Here is a 26,481-nt window from a genome sequence, read left to right as displayed (position 1 = left end):
ACCCTTGAGGTTTAGATCGCTATTATCTACGTTAGGGATGTACGAATCAAATCGATTTTATTCAAAGATCGATCTATTCCTCCAAAAAAAAAACGATTAAAATCTATTTATTTTTCCAGGTGATGTTTTCGGTGATCGATATATTTTTTTTAAATCGAAGATTCATTTTCTAAATTGTCTTAGCTTATTATAGTTAGCTTACAGTATTAGCTCTTCAAGCTTATTTGTTAAAATATATAGAAGAAATAAATGAAAGGAAGCGCCATCTAACAGTGGCTAATTTAGTTTCAAACTTACTATTTAGATGGCGCTTCCATTTCATTTAATATTGGAATCGCCATCTATCATCGTGTTTTATACAGTAATATATTCTAACCATGAACTTAATAAATATACCTGGACTGCTAATGCATATGGCCACGATACCCAAAAATGATCACTGCCTGGTGGCCGCCTTTTTTATAGTGGTTGTGTCCTTTTGTTGTTGGTCACTCTTGCATTTTTAGTGTTGCCAACAAAAAATATATTAAATAACGGTAATGAAGGTGACGACGCTGACGTTTGACGTGTGAGTATAACCGATTGCCTAATTTATGGAGATTTTTAAACGACGCTTGGGTATATCGTCTGCAATAGGTGATACAGCTTTCTACTTATTTAATATGTGGATAATGTATCACCATCCTTATTTAAACGTATTTGGTTGACTGTTTTTCAACACCGAATTATTGTGAATTGCCTGTCTGTGTTGTTTATGATAGAATAATATATAGAGTTGTTTATTTTTACTATATATACCCTTACTAACTACAAACCCTCATAAAATCATCTATATTTTAATTTTTATAGATAGTTATACCTATTAATGTGGAAACATTGTACATAGAAGAAAAGTAAAAGTCGTAATAGTAAAAATAGAAAGAAAATAAAAGTGTTTTTAACTGAATTTGTTAAGTAAATACAAGCAAAAATTAAATGAAGATCATCATTTTCATGGTATTAGGATTTATAAGATTCAAGAAGTTTAGATTTATAAGATTAATTATTATCAGAATAATAAAACAAATATTTAAGTGCATGCATTTATCCCAAGTTAATTGAAACTTTGTCTCATTTTAGGTTAGGATTACTTTCTTTCATAAATTTTAACAAAATTCTTAGAGTACAAGAAAAATCACAGATCTAACACAACTATGAAAACATCTTGTCGGACTTGCATTGTCTTATTTATTTATTGTAACACATATCACACAACACAACTATCTTAAATTCTTAACTAAATGTAACTTTCTATTTCGTATTTGTAAACATAACCTCTCAAAAACTTCAATTGTTTTGTTTCCCTACGATTGGCACAACTGAAATTTGTCAGAGTGACCAACATCGAAAGGATATAATCACGCAAAATGGCGGCCCCTTAGTAATGGTCATTTACTTTTCATTGTCCAGGTATATTTATTAAGTTCGTGATTCTAAAGTGTAAATAAAGGTGGAGTGTGAAGCTGCTAAAATGCGAGCTTCTGATTGGACTAAAAGTTACCAGGCAAGCCTGACCTTGGTTGACGCTGATGTTTTTTTATGAAGTTATTTACTTTTTTTTATGTGATATCCTACTAACTTCTATGTAAGTCTGGTTTAGAAACTTCTAGTCATATATTAATTTCATTATGTACTTGTAAGTTTCTTATCTTAAGCATAAGTATATCTCGGTTTGTGGTCTTTAAGAGTGAAGTGTGGAAATGTTTTTGTCAAAGATAAGTGTTAAATATCTAGAATATTATTATACTTTTATGATCTCTGAATTTAATTATTAAATATTCATAATTATCATTAGACTTTGAGCTACGCGTAACAGGTGGCGCTAGTAATGTTATAATTAAAATATTCGGGACTGTAAGTTTTCACGCTTTTACGCTTACTGTAGTAGCTCCCTCATTACTGGTAATTAGACTTTAAAGAATACTTTTGTTATGTGATCATTTATTTATTTCTGTAATCACCACTAAATAGTACTAATATACTTTAGTTTAATTGCTAACAAGGAGTTTCAATTAGTCTAACATTTTAACATGGTAGCAGAGCGTGGTTAAGTGTTTTTGTAATACGTAAAATGTAAAGTGGTTGTTTGTGCTTGTAAATAGTGAACGTATTTTTCTCGAGAAATAGTATGTGAAGCGATCACTTTTAAGATGCCCCTCGTGATCAAATGTGATGATGTTGTATACCGATATTTGATGGTGTGGATTATGGAAATTGGAAGACCCGTCTATGTAAGTTTCTGGAGTTTAAAACATGCAAGGAAGTCGTCCTTCGTGAAAAGGCTGCTACAGATAACGACGAGGAGTGGAATCTAATGGAAATTAAGGCGATCAATTACATATAGAGTGGCATTTCTCTAACAGGCAGTTGAAATATGTGTCTCACCTGGACACAGCACGAAAAATTATGTTAAAGTTTGATGAAATGCATAACATACATTCTACTGCTTTACAGATTGTCTACCGAAGTGCTCTTGAGGGAATTAAGTTGGAGAACTTTTCTGATGTAAATGCCCTTTTCAATGCCTTTGAAAGAAGTATAAATGACTTACGAGCTGCAGGTGCTTCTATTAAGGAAGTAGAGAAGTTGAGCTATATACTAAAGGCACGGCCAAGCACATACAGTTATACAGGTGACCTAATTGATGTTTTACCAGAAGCTGAAAAAACCTGTGAATTTTTAAAGCAAAAAAATAAAGCTAAAAGTTTTGGAAAATGGACCGTCAGCAGTTCAAACCAGGGTAGGTCTAATGTATTTATGGCAACCAGTCATTCCAGATCGCAGCCGCAATACCACTTAAGGGTGTGTTATTTGTGTGACAAACCTGGACTACCGAGAGACTGCAGAGTCCAAATCATGAGGTTCATGAGGTTACTTAGGTGTTTGATAGTGGATGACAGACCACATAATTAATAATGACAAATACTTTAATACATTTGTAACTTTAAAAATACCAAATAATGTCAACTTGGAGATGGTCAAATACTACAAGCAACCAAGATAGGTACTGATATTTGTAATTTCTTTATTTATGATAGGGTGTCAACTGTTACTATTAAAAATGTTTTTTTTGTAAAAGAAATTAATAATAACCTCTTAAGTATTTCAAAATCTCTGTCTCCGTGGGCCAAAATGTTAATTTATAACAGTATTTTTATTGTTTTTCCCCATTTTTTAAATATTTGTTAGAATTACTGAAGTAAAAAGAACTTTCAAATGGGATAAAAGGGCTGAATTTGGTATACTTGTTGAATATTCAGATGTAGCATACCGAGTTCTAATAGGTAATAAGATTATTGTAGCGCGACATGTGGATATAGTAGAAGATGACACTGTTTGTATTGGTTTTGAAGCGCCCAAAGAGCTTATTGATCTCAAGGTGAAGGAAGAACTTAAGACAACCCAAGAATTTAATTCTGGCGTTGAAGCAATATCTACGTACGGTAACTATACTAGAAATGCTTAGCATATTGAAATTCAATATCATTTTGTACATGCGAATTATTTAGCTTAGGTAATAGATATCATAAAATTTAAAATTAAATCTGACAAGAATTTAGCTGATATTCTTACTAAGGCACTGGGTAAAGAGGAGTTTATTTGCTTTAGAGATTTATTAAACTTAAAGTAGGTTTGTTGACTTTTTAATATTAGAATTACCTGTTATATTTTTGTAAGGAATAGGTAGAGAGCATAAAAGTAAGGAGGTGTGTTAAACATCTAGAATATTATTATACCTACTTTTATAATCTCTGTATTTGATTATTAAATATTCATAATTATTATTAGGCTTTGAGCTACGCGTAACAGATGGCACTAGTAATGTTATAATTTAATATTCGGGACTGTAAGTTTTTGACGCTTTTACGCTTCTGTACTGTAGTAGCTCCCTCATCACTGGTAATTAGAGTTTGAAGAATACTTTTGTTATGTGATCAATGTGATCATTTATTTATTTCTGTAATCATCCCCAAATGGTACTAATATACTTTAGTTTGATTGCTAACAAGGAGTTTCAATTAGTCTAATATTTTAAAAATAAGATTCATAAGAAGTCAAGCAATTGCCGAAGCAAATTAAGGCTTATGAAAGTCAGAGGCTTCTGCCAGTTCCACATTAGAAATTCCTGTGTGTGATCCAAGTGAGTAATTCTAAGGATGATACATTTCGTAATTCTAAAACAGAGAATAAAGAAAATAATGAAGCGAATAGCACTAATCTGAAGCGCAAAGTATATACCATATATTATTTTATTTGAAATTTGCGCATACAAATAGTAAAGTGGTTTTTAATTTTACAACTACATACTTTATTTTAATTTTTATTTCTAGAGATTACGTGGCAAAGTAGTAGACTCCAAGGAAAATTTCAATAGCTGTTCCAATTCGAAGTCCTTGACACTACCAATAGATTTCTCTGAGATTGAGTTCATTGTATCAAAATCTAGCGTCTGTAATGAATATGAGTACGAGATCTCTACCGAAGTTCAAGCTTTTGTCTAACAAGCAGTATATATATAATAATAATAATAATAATAAAGGTCTTTTTATTTAGGAAAAAAAATACAATTACAAAGTTAATAGTTTAAAGGCGAGATTCAGCGCACAAAGATTCAGATATCTAAATGCCTGTTCTTCCATCTAAACTAATTATCTATACTATACTAAGTTTCAAAATAGGAATAATATAAACGCTATAAATTATAAAGAGTATATCAGCCAGCAACAAAAAAAGAGAATATCTGACAGCATGTAAGTACGCCTACACAAGGAAAAAGAAACAAATTCAACCCCACAAACAAAACACATCACAAAACAAAAGATACAGTCTGTTATATCTATGTATATCATAATATATAGTATATTCATTATTGCATTAATTGTTTTTGTTATTATCATCGGAATAGAGAAAAGAAAGTAAAAAAAAACGAAACAACCACTAAATTATGCCTTATTGTTCCTGCAGTAATTTTTTAAAAATGTATTTTTTTAATGAATATAAGCTAAAAATGTTTTCGGAATTAGTTTGGCAGCTATTTATAATTTTTGAAATTTAATAAGAAAATGATCTTTTATAAGTTTCGGTTGAGTGAAGCGGCGGTATTAGCCTTCCTTTATACCGGGTGTTAATATTGTGAACATCTGTGCGAAATTTGATTTTATTATATAAGTAAGGTGGAGATCTTAAATTAATTATTTTAAAAAACATTGAAGATGCGTGAAAAATCCTTCTGTTATGCATAGTAAACCACCTAACTAGTAGTTTCCGTAAGCTTGTGTTTTATGGGGTTGCGCTTCATTATGCCATATATTAATCTAAGACACGCATTTTGGAGTTTCTGAATTCTACTCTCTTCAGCAGTTCTCAAGCATGGACCATACACTGCATCGCAATGATTAAGCTGTGAAATTTCTATTTAAAACGTAACGATGTGGATAAATATTTTTAAGGTTTAAAAATCCTTTTTGAATACAGGAATTTACGTGCTGCGTGAGTCGCAGATCACTATCCAAAATCAAACCCAAGCTCTTGCAGTGCTCGACGTGTTTTATAGGCTTGTAATTGATATGAATTAAGTCCCCATAATACTGTAAAAAATTCTTACGGCTACCCTTGCCCCCAAACAGCATAAATGCTCATTTCATAGAATTTAATTGTAAGCAATGATTTTTAGAAAACTCGTAAACGTTAGCAAGGTCATAATTAATGGCAGCCACTGCTTGGGAACTTTCACCTAGTTCAAATGAGAAATATATTTGAGTATCATCAGCATAATAGTGCTGCTTAGATGATATAAATATTTTTGCTATGTTTGATACATAGATTGAAAAAAGGATTGGCCCAAGGATCGAGCCCTGAGGCACGCCAGAAGAAATCTCTAAAAAACCAGAATCTACGCCATTATAAGAAACAGCTTTATACCTATCTCTAAGATAATTAGCAATCAATTCGCATGCCCCCTCCCCTAAACCAATAAATGACAAAATATGTATTAAAAGATCATGGTTGAGAGTATCAAAGGCCTTGCTATAGTCCAGTATTGGAATCAAATGCTGATGAAATATCATCAGTTATATAGGCCAATGCCGTACAACAGCTGTGGTTTGATCTAAACCCTGATTGTATCACTGGTAAAATTGACATCTATCTAAATTAATATTATTTGCAGGCAACTAACCCAAATAAATCTAATTTCAAAGCTTATATAACAAATTATAGAAAAAAAATACCAGCAAGTCCTCGCACAGCGTACTAGCTCCTGAGGGCTGGGGCATTATGTATTTATTGCCGATGTTTATTAAATTTACTTGTATTTCTTTTGTTATATTGCATTTGAAAATAAACATTATTATTATTATTATATAAGTGATATATAATTGTCTGTGGATATATAAGTAGTATATATCCACAGACAATTTACCCTTGGACACGACAGCATGTAATGCAAATTGTTGCTACTCTTCTAACTTTCTAAGATATTTGAAAACACCTTTCTTCAGAATTCTAGTGGGTTATGGTAATTTTAATAAATATTTACATAAATTATAAACATAAACATAATTTTTAAAAACACATATTACATAAAATAAGGAATAAATGACTCATATATATATATATATACAGGGTGTTCATTTGAAAACCACGGATTTATCGAAAACCACTGTTTAAAAAAAAAACGCCGAAATACGTCAAAAGGTTTGTCAAGGGGGACAACTTTCTAACCTAAAATTACTTCACCCTCTGCCCACCAGAGTCATCACCTTAAAAATTTTAAAGGCAAGGAGTATCGAGTAATAGCTTGTTTAAAAGGTCTTTCAAAGTCTTTTATTTTGACGTTTGATTTTTTAAAATCGGTCGATTCGTTTTCGAGAAAATTAGAAAAATCTTTGTTTATGTTAATTTGTTCAGATAGAAAACAAAAACATGAAAATATCAGTTTTTATTTCAATAAATGTTCAAAATGTTGCCCGTTAGGGTTTGCCAAATCTACAATTCGTTTATAATTTAAAACGGAAAGTACCAACATAAACAGCAATTCCGAAGATTAGACGTGGAAAAAACAAAATAACAACCTGAATTTTTTTCCGTATTCTTTTCATCAAGCTAGTAATGCTGGAACTAATTCAAATTCGAGAAAATCGAGATACACTTGTCTCGTTATAGTCTGTTCAAAGAAAAAGGGACCTATTACTCTTCCAAATCCATTATTTTCTTTATTTCCAAATCCATTGGACCCAGACTATCCTGACGAAGAACTAATTTTCCAGCAAGATGGCGCTCCTCCGCACTATGCTGCCACTGTGCGTACATTTTTGGATGAAACCTTTCCCAATCGGTGGATAGGAAGGAGAGGACCCATCGAATGGCCTGCTAGGTCACCTGACCTAACACCAATGGACTTTTTTTTGTGGGAATACCTCAAGTCGAAGGTATTTGTTATAATAGGCCAAATAATCTAGACGACTTGAAAGAGAGAATTCGCAGAGAAATACGCGCCATAACTCCGGAAATGATTGAAAATGTGCAATGAGACTTTATTGATCGCCTTGGATTTTGTCAAGCCGTGAATGACAACCATTTTGAACATTTAACTTAATTTTTGTTTTTTTTTTATTTATTACATGAATCGTCTTTTTTTCGATAACTGTTGACTTTAGGTATAGGACATGATGCATGAAACTGTAGCGGGGATACTTACGTACTCGCCGTATGTCCACCCTCTAACCTTTGACGTCGCAGGGTATCCGTCACCCCCCCCCCACTATTTCTTTGTACAGTTATAGGAGAAAAAGTTGACAAAGTGCCCCGGGCGCCACTCTAAGTAATTAAAGGAGCTTAGAGTCCCCTCTAGCCTCTCGGGTAAGCCTTTAGACAGTGAAGAAACCAGGTAAAGATTGAAAGTAGACTGTCCGGTTATAATGAGATCTTATTGCTCTTAATCTTTATTATTACAAATAGATACTAATAAGTAAGTAACAGGTTTGGTTGCTTAAAACTAAATGAACAAAAAAAAAATCCTTAAAATCTAACAATCCCCATTACCAATTTCTATGATTAAGCACAGGCAGTTATTTGGGAAAATGTACCGGAAAATTCGACACTCTGTTAATGACTCAAAATAGAATGATTTAAGGGACGGGGTTATGATGTTTTGTACAAGCAGTTACGGATGACATTCGTTAAGCAAAGCCGGAAACTCAACACCAATCAAGCGAAGCAATCTCAATCAATCGGTCGACATTTACTTCTGCTCTGTTGCTATACGGATAATAATTATGACATCACGGACTCGGTTATTACTTGTCTCTCACCACTTTGAAAAGCCAAGTAATAATTAACAAACGCGGCTACTGCCTGCCTTACAAAACACGAAGAAAGATAGTGTCCAAGCAGTAGTTTTCATCAATCAAATAATTAAACGGAATGGTACGGCCGCAGACAGAGCAGAAAATAAAAAGTCGACAATAAAAATTATCAATTAGATACAAAATAAATCCGCAGTGAGTGTTTCTCTGGTTGCAAACAAGAATGTAATTTTTCGCGAACGGAACTAATAAAACGTTGGTTTAATCACCCGTTTACTACCTGCCCTACAAAACGCGAAGAAAGATAGTGTCCAAACCACAGTTTTTAAAAGTTCATAAAGCGGAACGGAATCAATATGAATATTCTAATAATTAATCACAGATAAAAACTCACAGCGGAAAAATAAAATACCAACGTCTTCCAAGCTTGTAAAAATGGCGACTAAAATACCGTAACGCGGATAATTTTACGATTATTTTATCAATATATCCCGCTTACTACCTGCCCTCAAAACACGAAGAAAGATTGTGTCCAGGCACCAGTTATCAATCGCAGCTGTTGCTTGCCCCACAAAACACGAAGAAAGATGGGTCCAAACAACAGTTTCAAAATTAAATAAAACGGAACGATATCAATAGCAACGGATTCGATAAAAACTTTATTACGCGAGCTTGGAAGCGGCTGGTCAACTGTCAACAGGTGGCTCTTACCTAACCCAATTCACACTATCAACGTCAAAACAAAGTTTTATTGTAAATATTGAAAATTTAACGGTATTGAAATACGGAGAAAATACTGGTACTTCGCTCGAAAGGTATGTGTCACCTTGGTGGACCTGGAACCTTTTTATACCCATCGCAGGAATTTGGATGCCGACGACTCACGAACATCCTCGGAACCAATGGTTGGATAAAAATGCAATTGGGAAAACTTAATGAAAATAGAGCTTTTCCTCATGAAAACGGTACAAATTTATAGGCGATGACCTTATACGGTAAACAAACTTAGTTTCAGCTCTCAAAACCCGGTATTTTGTAACGTTAACTTTACAGTGTTACTATTTTGCCAAGAGTTTGCAGACGGTAGCTCAGAATTATTGGAGGCTTGAGATTGTTCGAAGGTTCACTTATGACTGGCTATTAAAAAATCTAAACTTGATTATAACTATTAAATAAGAGGGCGCCACTTAGTTTTTTTTATAAATGAAAGAAAACTAAGAAAAAGACTTGGTATATAGGTTTCAATTAACAATTAAATGACCCTGGATAAGGTAGATTTAAAGAGGCAAAAAAAAATATCTTTACAATACAACCAAATTATATTTACATCAAAGATATGTATAATACACCTCATGTTCTAATCTGTTAAATGCTAATAATTTATTATGAATTAAAATATGAATAATGTTGATATGATTAAAATAAGTTTGACAAAAGTAACATTTAAATTATGATTTCGCTACTAGATAGATTTCAGCACTTGAAAAATAAATTGCAATTATTAAAGTTTTTAGTATATATTTGTATTACGCAGGGGAAAATTCATGAACCTTTTTACCTAAGGCATATCAGCCTTAACCGAGTTATATCTACTTAACTACCAAAAAGGGTACTGAAAAATACTGAACAAAAAATAACTAATATTCTAGATAAGAAATTGACGTATTAAATTATAACATTGATTAAATATTTGTAACGTTAAATTGAAATAAAAGGTATATTAATAAAAATTTAAATAAGTTTAAACTGGCCTATGTATTCCTCCAAGAAATGAACAGCTAGCCTTCAAAATCGAGGCTGTGAATGTATGCCATTTGAGCTTAGCTATCCGGACTGGGAATCTCTTATTCTAGCTCTAACTCTGGCTCCAGCTCCACCGCTTTCAGCTATTTCCCGGGGAAATCAAAAGCCTGCAGCCATCAACAATTGAAGAAGAATAAAGAGGAAAATGGAAAAGTAAAACCCTAAAACAACGGTTGCTATTATATTCACTGTCGATAAAAATTGAATGGCGTTAAAAATGTGACACACTCACCTTGCTAAGTTTCATTATCTATCCATCAAAATCTTGGGCATCCTGTACCAGAATTATGAAATAAACGGTTCCCCAAAGGAACAAGATTAAGGACTATAAATTACAAACCATATTGGCCACCTCCTGCTTCACAAACTTCGGAAATAAAAAACTGGCCTTTTACGTGTGCTCCTATCAGCAACACGGGAACAAGTCCTCCAAAAATGGATGCAGTACCGACTAAATCAGTAACGACCCCACCTCTCGCCTGAGCTGTCAATATCAGCCAATCAGAGAAAATATTAATTATGACCAATCAGAGCAGTGACGGGACCGTCAACAGAAAGCATGGATAATTAAACCAGGAGAGTGATGCGTTACAGTAGTAATATGTCATTGACAGTCTGAATTTAAAGAAATATGAATAAAAGAAGTTGACTGAAATTATTAATGTAATTATTGAAATTAATGAAATATCAATAGAGCGTTAGTGAACATAAGGAATAGAACAATAAAACGCTACAATTTCTAGGTGAAAATAGCGGGACAAAAGCTGGCCACATGTGTACAAGAAAACCGGCTTTTCAGGAAAACCGCAGGAAACTGAATCATGGTTTATATTATATTTTGCCACACCGGGCATGCCCCTTCATTTAACAAAGCTTCCCAATGTAGGTAAACCTTGAAACTTACCGAAATATAACATGTAAACAATGCAACAGCATGAAAGGAAAATTTCATAAAAATAACCGGAAAACTGGAAGCATAGTGATGAAAACCCTCTCAGTTTTAGGCATTTGTGGTTCTTTATTATCCTAAGAATAACCAGGGCTGGAAACAATAAGGCCAGAGACTACAACATAGTCAACGGAGAACTAGGCATAACCTATAAGAAATCGAACCTTTCCAGGATACTATCAGGCAGAAACCTCTTTAAGTTGGTTTCTTAAAATGTATCTTTTTGTTATGTAAATTATAAATTTAGAGGTTAAAATGTTAACGGAGCAAAATTATCTAAGTTGTCTTATAAAAGACTGTTATTACTATTAAAGATAAAATCTTGTAACTTCGTTACAAAACATACGTAGAATTCCACGCGAAATTCAAAGATGAAATAAAAAAAGGTGCTTTCTTTGAAAAAATTAAGTTGATGGTCGTAATTTATTTTTAAGCAACCCTGTATATACAAACTTCACGTACAAAAATGTGCAACTTGAAATTAAAATCGACGGGTCCGAGCGTTTTTTTTCGAACACACCCCTGAATTTTAAATGAATTTAGACATAACTTTTGGGATGCACTGTATGTAATTGTGACAACCAGTTAATTGATGATTTGAACCATATTTTATTTGAATGTAAAAATAATTTTGACGCAGTGATGTTTCTGCATAATAAATTGAAAGAGCTTGGCTTGCTTCCTATGTGTCATACTTCACTTATGGCACACTTAATTGCAGACAAAATGGAGTCTATTTTCCTAAAATTTTTGAAATTGTCCAAAAGGAACATATAACTTGAAAGTATATGCACTAGTTAATAATTTTAGTTACTTGGAGATCCTTTTGTTTTTCCCTATTGTTTACCTACCTATCTAAGCCCCCTATGTTTTGTCTTTTAAAAAATGTCCTGCATTGGCTCCAGGACAAGAAGCGTGTGACCCTGTCTAAGACCCCTAGTATTAATCTTTCTTGCACTATTCCTTTTTTTATACCCTTTGTTAGAAATTAGGTACAATGAGAATGCAATGTCATACTACCGAATAGTATAATTGTTTAAATACTATATTAGCAATCTATTCTATTATGAATGAATGAATGTCAAAAAACGAAAAAAAAGATGTTTCATTAATTAGTGATGTATTTTTATTAAAAAACAAGTACAGAAACAAAATTTTAGAATCAAACGTTTCTATTTGTAATATTATTATGTAATAGTAGCTCACCAGAAGCTTAAAGCCATTCCTGAGGCCATTAATTTTTGTTATCAGATTACAATATTTAGTGGCAGTAAAGTTTGCCTAATTTCGTTGTAGAATTAAAAAGGTAGAGTGCAATTTTTTTAAAGAACTATTTATTGGTATTCGTCCACTAAAGTGTTTATACAAGTCACAGAAAAAAAATAAGAGGAACCATTAAAATACAGTTATTGCGGATAAAATAATCGTAAAACAATGAATATGCTAGTGTGCAACAAAACAATGCAAAGTAAACCAGACAGTCCTATAGGGAATAGAATGCTTTGTCAAGTATAATATTCTTAACAATTTTGATAAATAGCTTTTCATTTATCAACCTTACATATATGGGTAAATCATTGTAAAATCGAATATAATGATAATCCGTGCCTCTCCTAGTTCGCGCCAGTCTGTAGGAGGTGAGGCCTATGTTCCCACATTGTCTTGTATAGTAGTCGTGGAGATCAGTATAGCATGCGAAATTGGATAAATTTGATCTTAGATAAATCAGGCGTTGGAATATATAGCAACTGGTAAAAGTTAGTACCCTTAGGTCCCTAAAACTGTGGAGAAAATGGACCTGTGAGTCACATTTTAGTAATGGCCTTAAGGCTAAAGTTCATATTTTGTGTCTTGGAGACATTGAGTCTGAGTTTGTTAATAAGTCCAGTCTGTTATTCCATTTTGCGTTCTCTCTAACACAGTAGCCAAGGGGTTAGTGGAGTCAGCGGGATTGTACCTTATTATGTTTGTCATCTGCAAAATGTATGGGTTATCTCTAAAGTTGCTTAAGTTATTGATGTATATCAGGAAGAGCAATGGTCCCAAGACCAAGTCCTGTGGGACAACTGTGCTGCACCTCTTCAATGCAGCACTCACTATTATGCAACATACTGAGTTCGGCCAGACAGGTAAGATTGAATCAGAGCAACCCTCTGATTAATAAAATTTCATTCAGCATTTTGTTTTTTGCATTCGTTTTTTGATTAAAGTATCATGCGATACACAATCAAACGCTTTTGTGAAATTATAGAAGGATGCATAGGAATCATGGCCAGCCTCCAGACCTAAATGCTACAATTTCAACAAAAGGGTTCATTGCAATTGTTCATTCAAGGTTGTTGACTTTTTAGCTTGAAAACCGTAATGGCTTTGTAAGAAAGATTAATTTTCTTCAAAAAAGTTTGTTATTTGATCTTTTAGGATGGATTTATAGATTTTAGATAGAGTGGGCAATATGGAAACGGGGTAGTAGTTATATAAATCGTCAGCTGCTCCCTTATATTTAAAAAGGGTATATCACCTTGCCTTTTTAAGTCCCCCGAGAAAAATGCTCTAAACTGTGCAGAGATTAATAAGAATAATGCAGAGATTTGACCATTTTTGTTGATATATTAAAACAATGTTTATTAGTGCTGTTCTTAAGGCTGGAAATTTTTTGTCGAACTACACTAAAACCTGTTCAAATGAGTTATTTGGATAGAATAGTTTAGATATAACGTCTTCAACAATTTTTGTTAAAAAAGTGATTGACTTGATGAGCATTCAGACTAGATATATCTGAAAATTTTCATGGACTAGTATTTTGTTTATAATATTTCACCTGGCTATCTGTGGTTTATTGGCTTGGTTTATAAGATTATCATATACATGTCTCTTCGCTTCCCAAATCTTAGTTTGATATTTAAACTTTAAGTTTTTAAGTTAGATCGGTGGAAACAGAGCTGGGCACTGTTTGCTGAACGAGTGAAGTTCATGCAGCCTTGAGCGCATTTCCTTTAGCTCATCGTTAAACCAGTCCACCTTCTTCTCCCTCTAGTTATACTATCTAGTTTTTAATAGAAAACATTACTCAACAGTATCAGTAAACGTGTCCACAAACTTCTAAAGTCTGACACCAATATTAATATGAGATTTACCGACGAAATCCCAGTTAACCGTTTCAATATAGTTATAGAGCCTGAAAGGGCCCTTTTGAGTAACTAGCCTATAAATGGACCTTTTGGTGTATTTCTGAGCTTTACAGCTTGAATTAAATGAGAAGATTACACTCTTGTGGTCAGACAAGTGATGCAGCTTAAGAGGTTTGCATAAGAATTTATCTGGCTGCAAATTGGTAAAGACATTATCTATAACCGCCTTCACCCTAGTTGAAAAACCGACTTATGGAGGTCAAAAGATTGCAAGAGAAAACAAAGTTGCCTAGAATTGCTGTTAAAATAGAACATTAAAATCACCTGTTATGATAGTCTTGAGGGACAGATCAAGCTTGTCTAGAGCCTCAGCCAAAAGCTGGATAAACGCACTGAAATTGCCAGGGATGATCTATATAACTGGGTTGACGTCTGCATAAGGTAGATACCAGTCATTTCACATGTGATCTCTTCAGAAAATTGATATATGTCGAGGCTTTTAAAAGCACTGCCAATTTGATGTAAACTTCCACACCCCCGTGGCCAGTTGTTAATCGGTAGAAACCATAAGCAGCACAAATACCATGTATCTAAAAACTCAAAAGTTCAAGCTCGCTCAACCAATGCTCGTTCACATAAAGAAAATCAATATCATTCTCCCCATAGATATCTTATTACGTAGACTTTGAATATTAATATGCAGTACATTTATCTTAAAATTAGAAAAAAAGAATGTTTTCAACCTTGGTCACAGAGTCTACGGGCATCGTCCTGTCTGCGTTCCGGCGTTGGAGATTTCAATGGTTATTTTCAATTTGGTCAAAAAATTTCACAAAATGGTATCAGTTAATCTAGCAAAAAACGTGAAATAGAAAATGTTATAGTAAATGAAGCAACAGAAGTGGCAATTTCAGGGCACGTTATTGAAGAACTCAAAGTGACTACGCCAAGTATCATCATACAGGTATCCTTACAAAAAACGTACAAGAGCACAATTTTGATAGGCTATTAGAATTGTGTGAAATTATTATTGCACGAGTAATAAATGATCAGAAACATGCAACGAAGCCATATGGAGAAGAATTTCGCTGATGGACGTGCTAAAGAGAATAGCCCAGTTCAAGTGGTAGTGAGCTGGGCATATAGCGGGCCAAACTTAGTAAACTGACAGATGGACAAATAAAATAATAACTTAAAGAACTATTAACAAAAAGAATAAGTAGTAACGAAGACCCCAGACGAGATGGCCCTGCGATATCCAGAGGATCGCAGGGAAATGTGGCAATGAATAGAGAGACATGAAGGGACTTAAAAGAGGACTATACTCATGAATGGATCATGAATGAATACAGTCTGAGGAGAAAAAGAAGAAGATTCTCCAATATAGCAAATGTAATTTTTTTGTTGAACTGTGTAAGAATAATCCGATCATATGTTTAAACAAAAAAAAATAGATATTAAAAGTTTTTAAGAGATATTGTAATAATAACTATTAATACTTTAGACAAATTATCTAATATGACAAGGGTAACTTTATTAATAGATTCAGACAAAACATTAATAATGATTAACTTACCTATCTAAAGTGCTATTTATTTCTTAATTGTTTATTAAGTTAAATTAAATGATCTATATGTGATCGACACGTGATTTCAATTTATCCAAATATTAAGGGAAACAACATATGAACATATGCTCGCATACATACGTAAATAGTTTTGTTGTTGCTGCCATTTTTGTAATAAATGAATTTATTATGTTAACCTTCTTTTCTTTATTATGAACTGACGATAATAATACTTAAAATTAAAAGTGGTTACGGTAATGAATGCGTGGCCAAAATAGCTATTTATGTATCAAGGGCATTGTAAGGACGATAATGCCCGGAAGGTGGAAATAGTAGGTATATAGTAGGTTTCCGCCTGATGGGCATTAGAATCTAACAATGCCTGTGGTGCATACAATGCTTTATGTTTTACCTAAAAATTGATTTTTATGAACAAAAATAATTTTAATATTAATTAAAAAATAGGGTCTACCTGTACAGGTAGGTACAGATACGTACATACCTACCTACAGAAATTTATCAAGTGACTTGCAGTGATTATTTAAGTTTTACTTTGATGTTTCTGTCAGTTAGTCAGTTGGCATTTTTTTGTTTAAATATTTGCTTAAAATGGAAGAAATTCCACAAAATATAAGAGAAAAGGCCATAAAAGCGACCGAAAATCTTTTGCCAGTTAAATCAAGGCAACAGTATGATCGGGAGTATGGCATATTTGGTATTTGGAAAGATGCCAACGCAATTGTTAATAACCGAAACCGTTCTAATGGCATATTTTCAGGAACTGGTAAGTTATTGATTTTATTTTAATAGGTACATATGTTTAATACATTTTAATATTTTTAGTCGGAAAAATACAGTCCGAACTCTCTCTGGACTAAGTATTCTGCCCTAAGGTCTACGTTAATGGTCTATAAAAATATAGACATCTCGTAATACCATCGTCTCATATCTTTTTTAAAAGTTAAGTCGAAAGGATATGTCCCGAAGAAGTCTAAAGTTTTGGAAGGAGAACAAATAATAAAATTTATTAAGAAGGCTCCTGATGATATCTACTTGGTACACAAAGTCATATTGGTAATGGGTGTTTTTGGAGGTTTAAGACGAGATGAGTTGGTCAAAATGACCATTGATGATATTGAAGATAGAGGAACGGTCTTGGTTATAAAGGTACCAGAAACTAAAACTTCAACTTCAAAAAGTTTTACTATCATTGAAGAAGATTTAAGCGCTTTAAATTTAATAAAAAGGTACGCAGCATTAAGACCAGCTAGAATAAAGGAGCGAAGATTCTTTCTTACCTATAGAAAGAGTCGCTGTACAGTACAACCTGTTGGAAAAAATACTATAGGAAGCGTCCCAACATCGATCGCAAAATTTTTAAAACTGGATAATGCAGAAGCTTATACCGGCCACTGTTTGCGTCGCACATCGTCAACTTTACTTGTTGAGGCAGGTGCTTCGTTTGAAATGCTAAAACAAGATGGGAAATGGAAAAGCTCTTCAGTAGCTGAAGGATATAAAGAAGAAAGTATTTCATCCAAAAATAAAGTAGCCAAAATGATTGCCAATTCAGGTAATTCCGAGGTTAATTCCGTATCGACTATTGAAAATTTTTTAATGGACAATTTACAAACTATACAAAATAGCGTTAGTGCTGCCACCTCTACCATCACAAAAAACACCGACAATTCTATAGTGGGATCAGCTACATTTTCCGGGACATTTCAAAATTGTAATTTTGTATTTTGGAAATAAAGTTTAATTTTTAGTATTTAAAGAAACATTATTTTTTGTATAAAATGGATGTTTATTCTTTATTATGAGAGAAATAAAATTGGATAAGCAATAAAATTTCCGGGCGTTATCATAATGCCCGCTTATAATGCCCTAGGTGTGATAGCAGGTATTATTGCTACCATAACATATTCCGTTTCTAAGGTATTATAAATCAATAATAGATAGGTAAAACAAATAAATAAGTGCGACAAGCTTCAGGGGGTGATTTTGCATGAAAAAATAGTGACAGTTAGGTATACAGGATTTTCTGAATTAAACTGTTCAAACTTTATCAGCCCATTGTGTATTCAGAATAAGCCCTAATTTTACCCTAACTTTGGGTGAAGCTCTAGAAATCCATCAGGATCCTGATGTAAATTGGCCAAATTTCATTCAATAATCAGTTGTTTAAGTGAACTCTGAGTTTCGTAGCTAGCCTTTCAGGGATCTCATCCATGCCCAATATCAGCTCGAATTTCCTCCGGAAAGTTTGAATATTCTGTAAGAAAATTCAATATTTATTTCAGAGAAGTATTAATGTAAATGAGTAAAACTCAGACAGAACGGAATCTTGAGGATAGCAACACAATCAGGGACATATTGAAGAATTTTAATTTTAACAAGGATGGTGTGAGAAATTTTCGACTTGGTAAATTTGCGGCAGATAGGACTCGTCCAATTAAAGTTATTTTGGAGTCAGAGGAAGATGCAAAAAGTGTGCTAAAAAATAGGAATCATATAAACATTCCGGGTGTTCGGATAAATAGTGACCAAACAATTATGCAAAGGGACTACTATAAAAGTATCAAGGCAGAGTTACAAAAGCTTATTAAAGGTGGTCAAACTAACAAAATAATTAAATTTGTCAACAATAAACCAACTATTGTGGACAAAAAAGAAAATCAAAAAAACTCGCAGTAACATCTAATATACTTTTTTCCTCAGACATAATTTACCTTAATGCAGAGAGTATTTTAAAAAATATAGATCAAATACGACAGAGCATTGCGTCTTTTAATCCAAAAGTTATCTTGCTAAGTGAAACGCGGACAACAACAGACATTGACGATAGCGAATTGTATATTGAAAAGTATACAATTGTTAGGTGTGACGCAAACAGCAGACATACAGGTGGTGTTTTGATTTACATTAATGATAACTATACATTTTCAAACATTAAAAAAATTGAGCTAAAGGATAACTTTTGGTGTAAACTTATTAAGGTGAATTTAGGATGTCTTGTCTGGGTTATTGGCTGCATATATCATTCTCCATCAAGCTCAGATTAACAGTTCATTGAGGGATTTGAAGATATATGTGATTCTGTACTTTCTAAAAATAATAAATGTGTTTTAGTGGGTAATTTCAATGTTCATTTTCTTAATAACAGCTTTTATAGTATTAAGTTGAAAAATTTGTTTACATCCTATGGAGTGAGTCAATTAGTCACTGTACCAACTAGAATAACGGATGTTAGTGCTACCTTGGTTGATTATGTGCTCACAAATCAAAATAACTTATTGGTGGAGGTGCACGATACTCCAAAAATTACTGACCATTCTGTTATTAGTGTTAACCTCTGCAATAAATTATATGTACATGAACAGGTCAAAAAGTATAGAAGTATAAGTGAGAAAAATCTTAGCATTATAGGGTTAAAATTATTTGAATGTAATTGGAATTTGAACTCTGTCAATGTTGAAGTTATTTTTAACGAATTATTGGAAAATTGTTATAAGGTGATTAATGACATTGCTCCTATCAAGAATTGCAAATACAAATCTAATTTGCCTTGGTTTGATAATGAGGTTTTTGATAGAATTAAAATTCGTGACAAGGCATATAAAATTTTTATAAATTCAAATGATATTGAAAGACCAAATAAATGGCAGGAGTTCAAAGCTCATAGGACTAATGTTGTTAATCTTTTGAGATTGAAGAAAGAACATTACTATTTTGAGAAGATAGACATGTTTAAGGGTAATCCCAAAGAAATGTGGACGACATTGAAGAGTGTAATTAATGGAGGGGTTTCTAAAGTTCCAAATTCAATTTTCTTTAATGGTGAGGGTGAACAGAGAGTCTTTACAGATAGCTCGGAAATTGCAAAAATATTTAATTTTTATTTTGTCGCTAGTATTGAACAAATTAATGAAAGTATACCAAGCCAACAGAAATGGAATAATATTGATGCCAATTTAAATTTCGAAATGTCTAAATTTAAGTTATTGACTTTATCTGATGCTCAAAAAATAATTAATAAACTTGACAATAAATGTTCAATACATGAAATACTAAATGCAAAAATTTTAAAATCTTTATTTGAAACTATTGGTCATGTTATATTGAATTTATTGAATACATCTCTTAGCTCTGGTAAAATCCCTGAAAAACTAAAATCTATAGCACAGTTATTCCAATTCCAAAGGTCAATAATACAATAAACGCCAGTGAATTTAGACCAATAAATACTTTACCTCCTATTGAAAAAGTTATAGAAATGGCAGTATATGATCAAATCTTGGAATATAATACAAGTAATGAAATTTTGATGACTAATCAATCAGGTTTTCGTGGTGGGCATTCATGCGAATCAGCCCTTCAATTGACCTTATCTAAAATAAAAACTGATCTTGATAATAATAAATATGTGGTTGGGGTGTTCTTGGACTTAAGGAGAGCTTTTGAAACTATTGATAGGGACATATTATTGCAAAAATTAAAGAACTATGGCTTTGCTGGCATTGTTTATAACTGGTTTGTTGACTATCTAAGTAATCGAAAACAGAGAGTAAGGTTTAATGGAAATAAGTCTACTGAACTAAATAACAATATGGGACTACCTCAAGGAAGTGTTTTGCGACCTCTTCTATTTATATTGTATATGAATGATATTGGGCTTTTTGTAAATTGTAAATTTATAAACCTTTTTGCTGATAATACATTTTTGGCATGTAGTGATACAAGTCTTAGCAGAGCACTAGATAAAATGAATGGGGTATTGTCACAAATATCATTATATTTAAATATTAATAAGTTAAAGTTAAATGTGGCGAAAACTAAAGCAATAATATTTACATCTAAGTATAAATTTTTTCCCGGGGAGGGCCGGGGTAGAATAGCCCTCCGGTACGCTCGGCCTGTCGTAAAAGGCGAATAAAAGAGCAATCCCTTTGGTGGTAGATGTTGTCCACTTGCATCGCCCGGTTCAATACCACCACATAGGACTTAGGCGGCGTGAAGTGGTTCCATGGGACTCACGTTTCGCCGCCATGTCGATGTGTCCGGTTTCCAAAAGAGGAAATGGAGAAGAGAAGAAAAGTAAATGCATGATGGCGCCCTCACGATCCAAACTTTCCGAAGGTAAACTCGCCTGCCATTCGGATCTCCGGGCGGAGGCTGGTCGGGGGGGTCCATCAGGCGGATCAAAAAGCCTAAAAATCAATTTCTGCAATATCAGAGGCCTAAACACCAATATTAATGCAGTAAACCAACACCTGCAATCAAATAAGCCTCACATTCTGGCATTGGCAGAAACAAAGGTGAAACCTTCAACAACAAATGTTCACCTCATTTATCCTGGATACGATCTACACACCCGATTTCGACTAAACTTTGGATTGGCAGTATTTGTCAAGAACGACTTGAGTTGCCAGCGGGAGGAAACGCTTGAACCTGCGGACTTCGACGTCATGTGGTTCAAAATAATAGCCAGTGGTGCCACGAAATTTATCTGCTGTATCTACAGACCACTAAGCGACACCCAATATAGACGGATCTTTTTGAACCTGGCTGATTGCATTTGCAAATTGACTACCCAAGCGCAGAAATCATCGTCATGGGTGATTTTAACATTCACAATATCAACTGGCTGCGCTTCTGCAACAAGAACGACGATGAAGGACGAGAAGCTGAACTATTTGCCACCATATGCGGGCTTACGCAGCTTGTGGAGGAACCTACCAGAATCCCCGATCGAGACGGCGAGGTCGCGAGTCTCCTAGATCTGGTCTTCGCTTCAGATCCTGACTCGTACACAGGATCAGTACATGCCCCCCTAAGAACATCGGACCACAAATTGATAACAATCTCTTGCCAGTTGGAGGTTAAAACGCAGGATCCTCCGATGCCGCGGAAGGTATGGCACTATAAATCAGCAGAGTGGAACCATCTTCATGAATTTTATCATTCATTCCCTTGGAAAGAAGTCTGCTTCAGAACCAATAACATCTCAGAATGTGCAAACCAAATTACAGAGACGATCTTGGCAGGAATGGAAGCTTATATCTCTTTTTCTACTAAATGCGGATCAAACAACAAGCAATGGTTCAACCTGAATTGCAAAAAGGCAGTAAACACTAAAAACGCAGCATATCGCAAATGGCGTCAACATCCTTCCATCGAAAATCGGAGGAACTTTTTAGCCTCCAGAAATAGCTGCAAGCGAATTATTGATGAATGCAAAGAGAGTCACAACAACAGGATCAAAAACAAACTGCTAAACTGCCCAAATGGAACAAGATCTTTCTGGTCGGTATCGAAAGCCGTTAGTCAAGGATTTGCTAAGTCGGCCTTGCCACCCCTAACAGCAGATGATGGTTCTATCGCGGTAACAGCAAGGGAAAAAGCCAACTTACTGGGTAAACTCTTCGCATCCAATTCTACTCTGCACTCGCAAGGCAAAACACCGCCATATTTGCCAAGGGTGAATTCATCGATGGGAGAAATTTCGTTTCCCCAACGAATTATAAACAAAATTCTTAAAAGCGTAGACACCAACAAAGCTTCTGGACCCGATGGAATTCCAGCCCTAATACTAAAACGTTGTGCAGACAAATTGACTCCTCCCTTATGTAGACTGTTCACGGCATCGTATAAGCAGGGCCAATTTCCAACAAGCTGGAAAACTGCTCGAGTGCAAGCTGTACCCAAAAAGGGTAAGAAGACGATGCCCTCGAATTACCGCCCGATTGCACTAGTTCCAGTAATATCGAAGATTATGGAGAAAGCAGTCAACCAACAACTGTTAAGATATAAGTTAAGGAATCATCTGGACTAATCAGCGATCATCAATAAGGCTTCCGAAAGCTTAGATCCACCGGCGATCTTCTGGCCTACGTCACACACTTGTGGACGGAGGCCATGGAGAAGCACGGCGAGTCTCGCTTAGTCGCTCTTGACATTTCCAAGGCATTTGACAGAGTATGGTATGAGGGACTACTAACCAAGCTCTCCTCAATCGGCATACAAAACTCATTATTGAATTGGATCAAAAGTTTTCTTAAACAACGAACAATCCAAGTAGCCGTCGATGGATACCTCTCCGACAAATTTAACATTAACGCTGGAGTCCATCAAGGATGCATTCTATCCCCCACCCTTTTCTTGGTATATATCAACGATTTGCTAGGAACCACTGTCAATCCAATCTACAGTTTTGCGGACTATAGCACACTTATTTCCACATTTAAGGCCGCCAAACCAACGACAACCGCAAGTTCTCAGAATCTTAGGCAGCAACAAGTAGCTTCAACCAACAACTATATTAGAGTAATCTTGGAGTGGAGCGATAATAATTTGGTCAATTTTAACGCTAAAAAAACGCAGGCTGCAGTATTTACGATGAAGACTAACCTTGGTGGCCCGGAGCTGGTTATGGCAGGGAAAACATTGCCAATGAAATCATCTTTACATCTTCTAGGAGTCAAGGTCACCAACAGTGTGTCCTGGCATGACCACGTTGCCGAGGTCGCCAGGGCGGCTTCCAAAAAACTCGGAGTGCTTTTCAAAACGAAAAAACTGTATACACCAGAACAGCTGCTGACTCTTTATAAGGCTCAAATACGCCCTTCCCTTGAGTATTGCTCGCATGTCTGGAGCTCTGCACCCAAGCATAGTTTAAACCTGCTGGATTCTATACAGAAGAGAGCTATTCGTCTTATCGACAAACCAGAACTGACAAAGAGTCTAGATAGTCTGGAGCATAGGAGAAAGGTGGCTAATCTCTGTTTATTCTACCGTTATTATCACGGTAAGTGCTCCTCTGAGCTGGCAGGCCTGATTCCACCCAGGGCTGTTCCGGCAAGAAGGACGCGTCTAGCAGTTGCGGCTCATCAACATCGAGTCCACCTGCCTACCCCAAGGACGTCGCTGTATCGGGACTCATTCATCTGGAGAACATCCTCTTTGTGGAACGGGCTTCCACCTCACATATTTCCCGACGCATACAACTTACAGCGATTCAAGATAAATGCCCACAAATATCTTCGCGCAAGCACCACTCCAAGAGTGACATAGGACTCTCCTCTTGTGCTTGTGTTTACCATAAAAAAAAAATATCGGAAAATTGTGGATATTAGTCCTTAATTATTAATTAACAATGAACAAATTGAATTTGTAACATGTATGAAATATTTGGGTCTGCAACTTGAAAATTTGCTTAACTTTAAAACTCATTGTGATTACATTGAAAAGAAAATTGCAAAAAAAATGTTCATTCAACCACATTTTGACTTTTGTGCCTCAGTGCAGTATTTATTTATTATAAACCAGACTAACAGACTTCAGAAACTTCAGAATCGGGGCATGAGGGTGATATTAAATGCACACCGCCTTACACCAATATCCTTTATGCTCAACACTCTAAATTGGTTTTCTGTTGAGAGAAGGTTTTGCTTTCTTTCTATGATTTTTATATATAGGATTGTAATTTATATTATTGTATGTATTAATAATTTAGCGCCACCTTATTTCAAACAGTTCATTACTTTTAATAGAAATGTCCATGATTACCCTACAAGAAATACTGATGATATTTTTATTCCAATAGCAAATTGTAGAAGTACCATGAATTCTTTGTTTTTTAAGGGTTTTCAAAAATATAATAGTCTTCCTCGAGAAATAAAGGAATCACAATCTCTTGATCGGTTTAAAACTGTTCTAAAGAATTATATGAATAATATAAATTAGTTTGAATAATATAAATTAATTTGGAAATTGGCGAATTAGGGCAATAAACTTTGTTTGTTTTTCTTTCAAGAGGGTAAAATTGTGCTTATTATGTTATTTTCTTTTTTTTTTGTTGTTACCTAGTTAAGTTATTTATTTAGCATAGTTTTGTTTTTTATGTATATTAGATGTACCTACTTAATAAAGATATTTCATTTCATTTCATTTCATTTCATTTCATTTCATTTCAAATTCAAATTCAAAATTGTTTATTTTGCCAAAAGTAAGAAATACATGTATCATTTAGTTACACATAATATACACAGTTGACAAAAAAGGACCAATTCACGATTACAAAACCGGTAACAGTGACCGCTGAGCGGACGCCTGCGAAAGGACCCTTAACCTAATAAATAGCTACTATAATAAATACAAAAAATAAATTAAAAAAATAGTACATATAAAGTACCCAAAGAGAAATAAATAAAAAACTACTTAATAAAATAATTCCCCAAAAAAAAAACAAAAGAAAACAAAAAACAAAAAGACAAATTAAAAGTAAGAGTTCTGAAGAGAATGGGAGCGCACAGAAGGAAAACGAGTCTTGATGACAGTTAGATTTTAGGGATAAATCAAGGCGTGGCAGAATATTAGAAACAATATGAAATAAAAAAATAAAAAATCAAATAAAAAATAAAAAATCTCAACATCGAAGTTATTATAATATTGATCTTATTTAAGTACTTAAATTTATTGATGTGACTTTTAAAACTTATAACCTAGTCTGTTCTTCCAATAGGATCTTATTTATTGAATTTTTAAAAACAAAAATTTTGAATTCTTAAGGACTTGTGTCAAGCTATTCCACATTTTAACAGCAGTGTATGCAAAACTGTTTTCATAGCATGAAGTTCTATGGTGGGGTACAATATAGCTTTGGTCATTGGCGGTACGCTGTAGCCCTAAAGTAGTTCTTGGAAGCGGTTTAAATTTTTCTAAAAGGTAGGGGGGTTTGCCAGTACTTATTACTCTGTGTATGAGACAGTAAAAATGTTGTTTTCGTCTGTTGGCCATATTTAAAATTTTATATTCATTTAGATAGGGCGTTATATGCTCTCTATAAGATATATTATATGATAACCTCATACACCAGTTTTGCATCTTTTGAATGGATCTTTTAGTTACCAATGATAGCGAGTCACCATAGACAACATCACAATAGTCAAACAGGGACAGAACCAGAGAATTACATAAAAAATATTTTTGTTTTTGAGGTAGATACTTTTTATTATAATTAATATTTTTAAGTCTTAAATATGCAGTGGAAAGTTTACTATTTATGTGTTGCTGAAAAGATAGGTCTGTGTCAAAAATAACCCCCAAATTTTTTGCATTTTGAACGACTGGTATAGTATTATTATTTAAAGATACCTGAAATATTTGTTCAATTTGTTCACGAAGTTGTTTATCTTGGTTTATTATAAGAATTTTAGATTTATTTGCGTTTAATTTTAAATTATGGTTCTTTGAATATAAGAATAATTGGTCTAAGTCATTAGTAAGTTTCTCTTTAGCTTCTATCACATTACTCTTCACTACAGGTATAGTAAGTTGGGTGTCGTCGGCAAATTGATTGAATTTACAAAATTTAACACTCCTGTACATATCTGCTACATAAATGGCAAATAACAGAGGAGAAAGGACGGATCCTTGAGGTACTCCCTTTTTGACAAGTTTGAGATCCAACTTTATTATTGTAGAGTCTTTTTTTGTACTTATGTAACTATACCTAAAGGTTAAAATATTTTGTAACAAATTTAGTGCATCTGTAGAGAATCCATAATACTTTAATTTTGCTAATAACAGTTCAAGATGTACCGTATCGAAAGCTTCACTAAAATCTAAAAGTGTCATGCAAGTACTATTTGTTTGTTCATGATTTTCTCTTATATCATTGAGGAT

At 33.9% G+C, this 26,481-nt stretch overlaps 1 protein-coding gene and 1 long non-coding RNA gene across 2 annotated transcripts in view; one reads left to right on the top strand and one right to left on the bottom strand.

Moving 5' to 3' along the window:
- The window catches only part of LOC126734717 (rootletin), a 439,794-nt gene that overhangs the window by 404,628 nt on the left and 8,685 nt on the right, over positions 1-26,481 (bottom strand). The window lies entirely within an intron of this gene.
- Positions 16,076-17,566, top strand: LOC126734723 (uncharacterized). The gene is made up of 2 exons (XR_007660153.1): positions 16,076-16,579; positions 16,639-17,566. It is a non-coding gene; the product is annotated as an uncharacterized LOC126734723 (long non-coding RNA).

The sequence above is a fragment of the Anthonomus grandis genome, chromosome 3, assembly GCF_022605725.1.
Source record: "Anthonomus grandis grandis chromosome 3, icAntGran1.3, whole genome shotgun sequence".
Lineage (NCBI taxonomy): Eukaryota > Metazoa > Arthropoda > Insecta > Coleoptera > Curculionidae > Anthonomus > Anthonomus grandis.
This window is presented reverse-complemented; position numbering and strand designations above follow the sequence as displayed.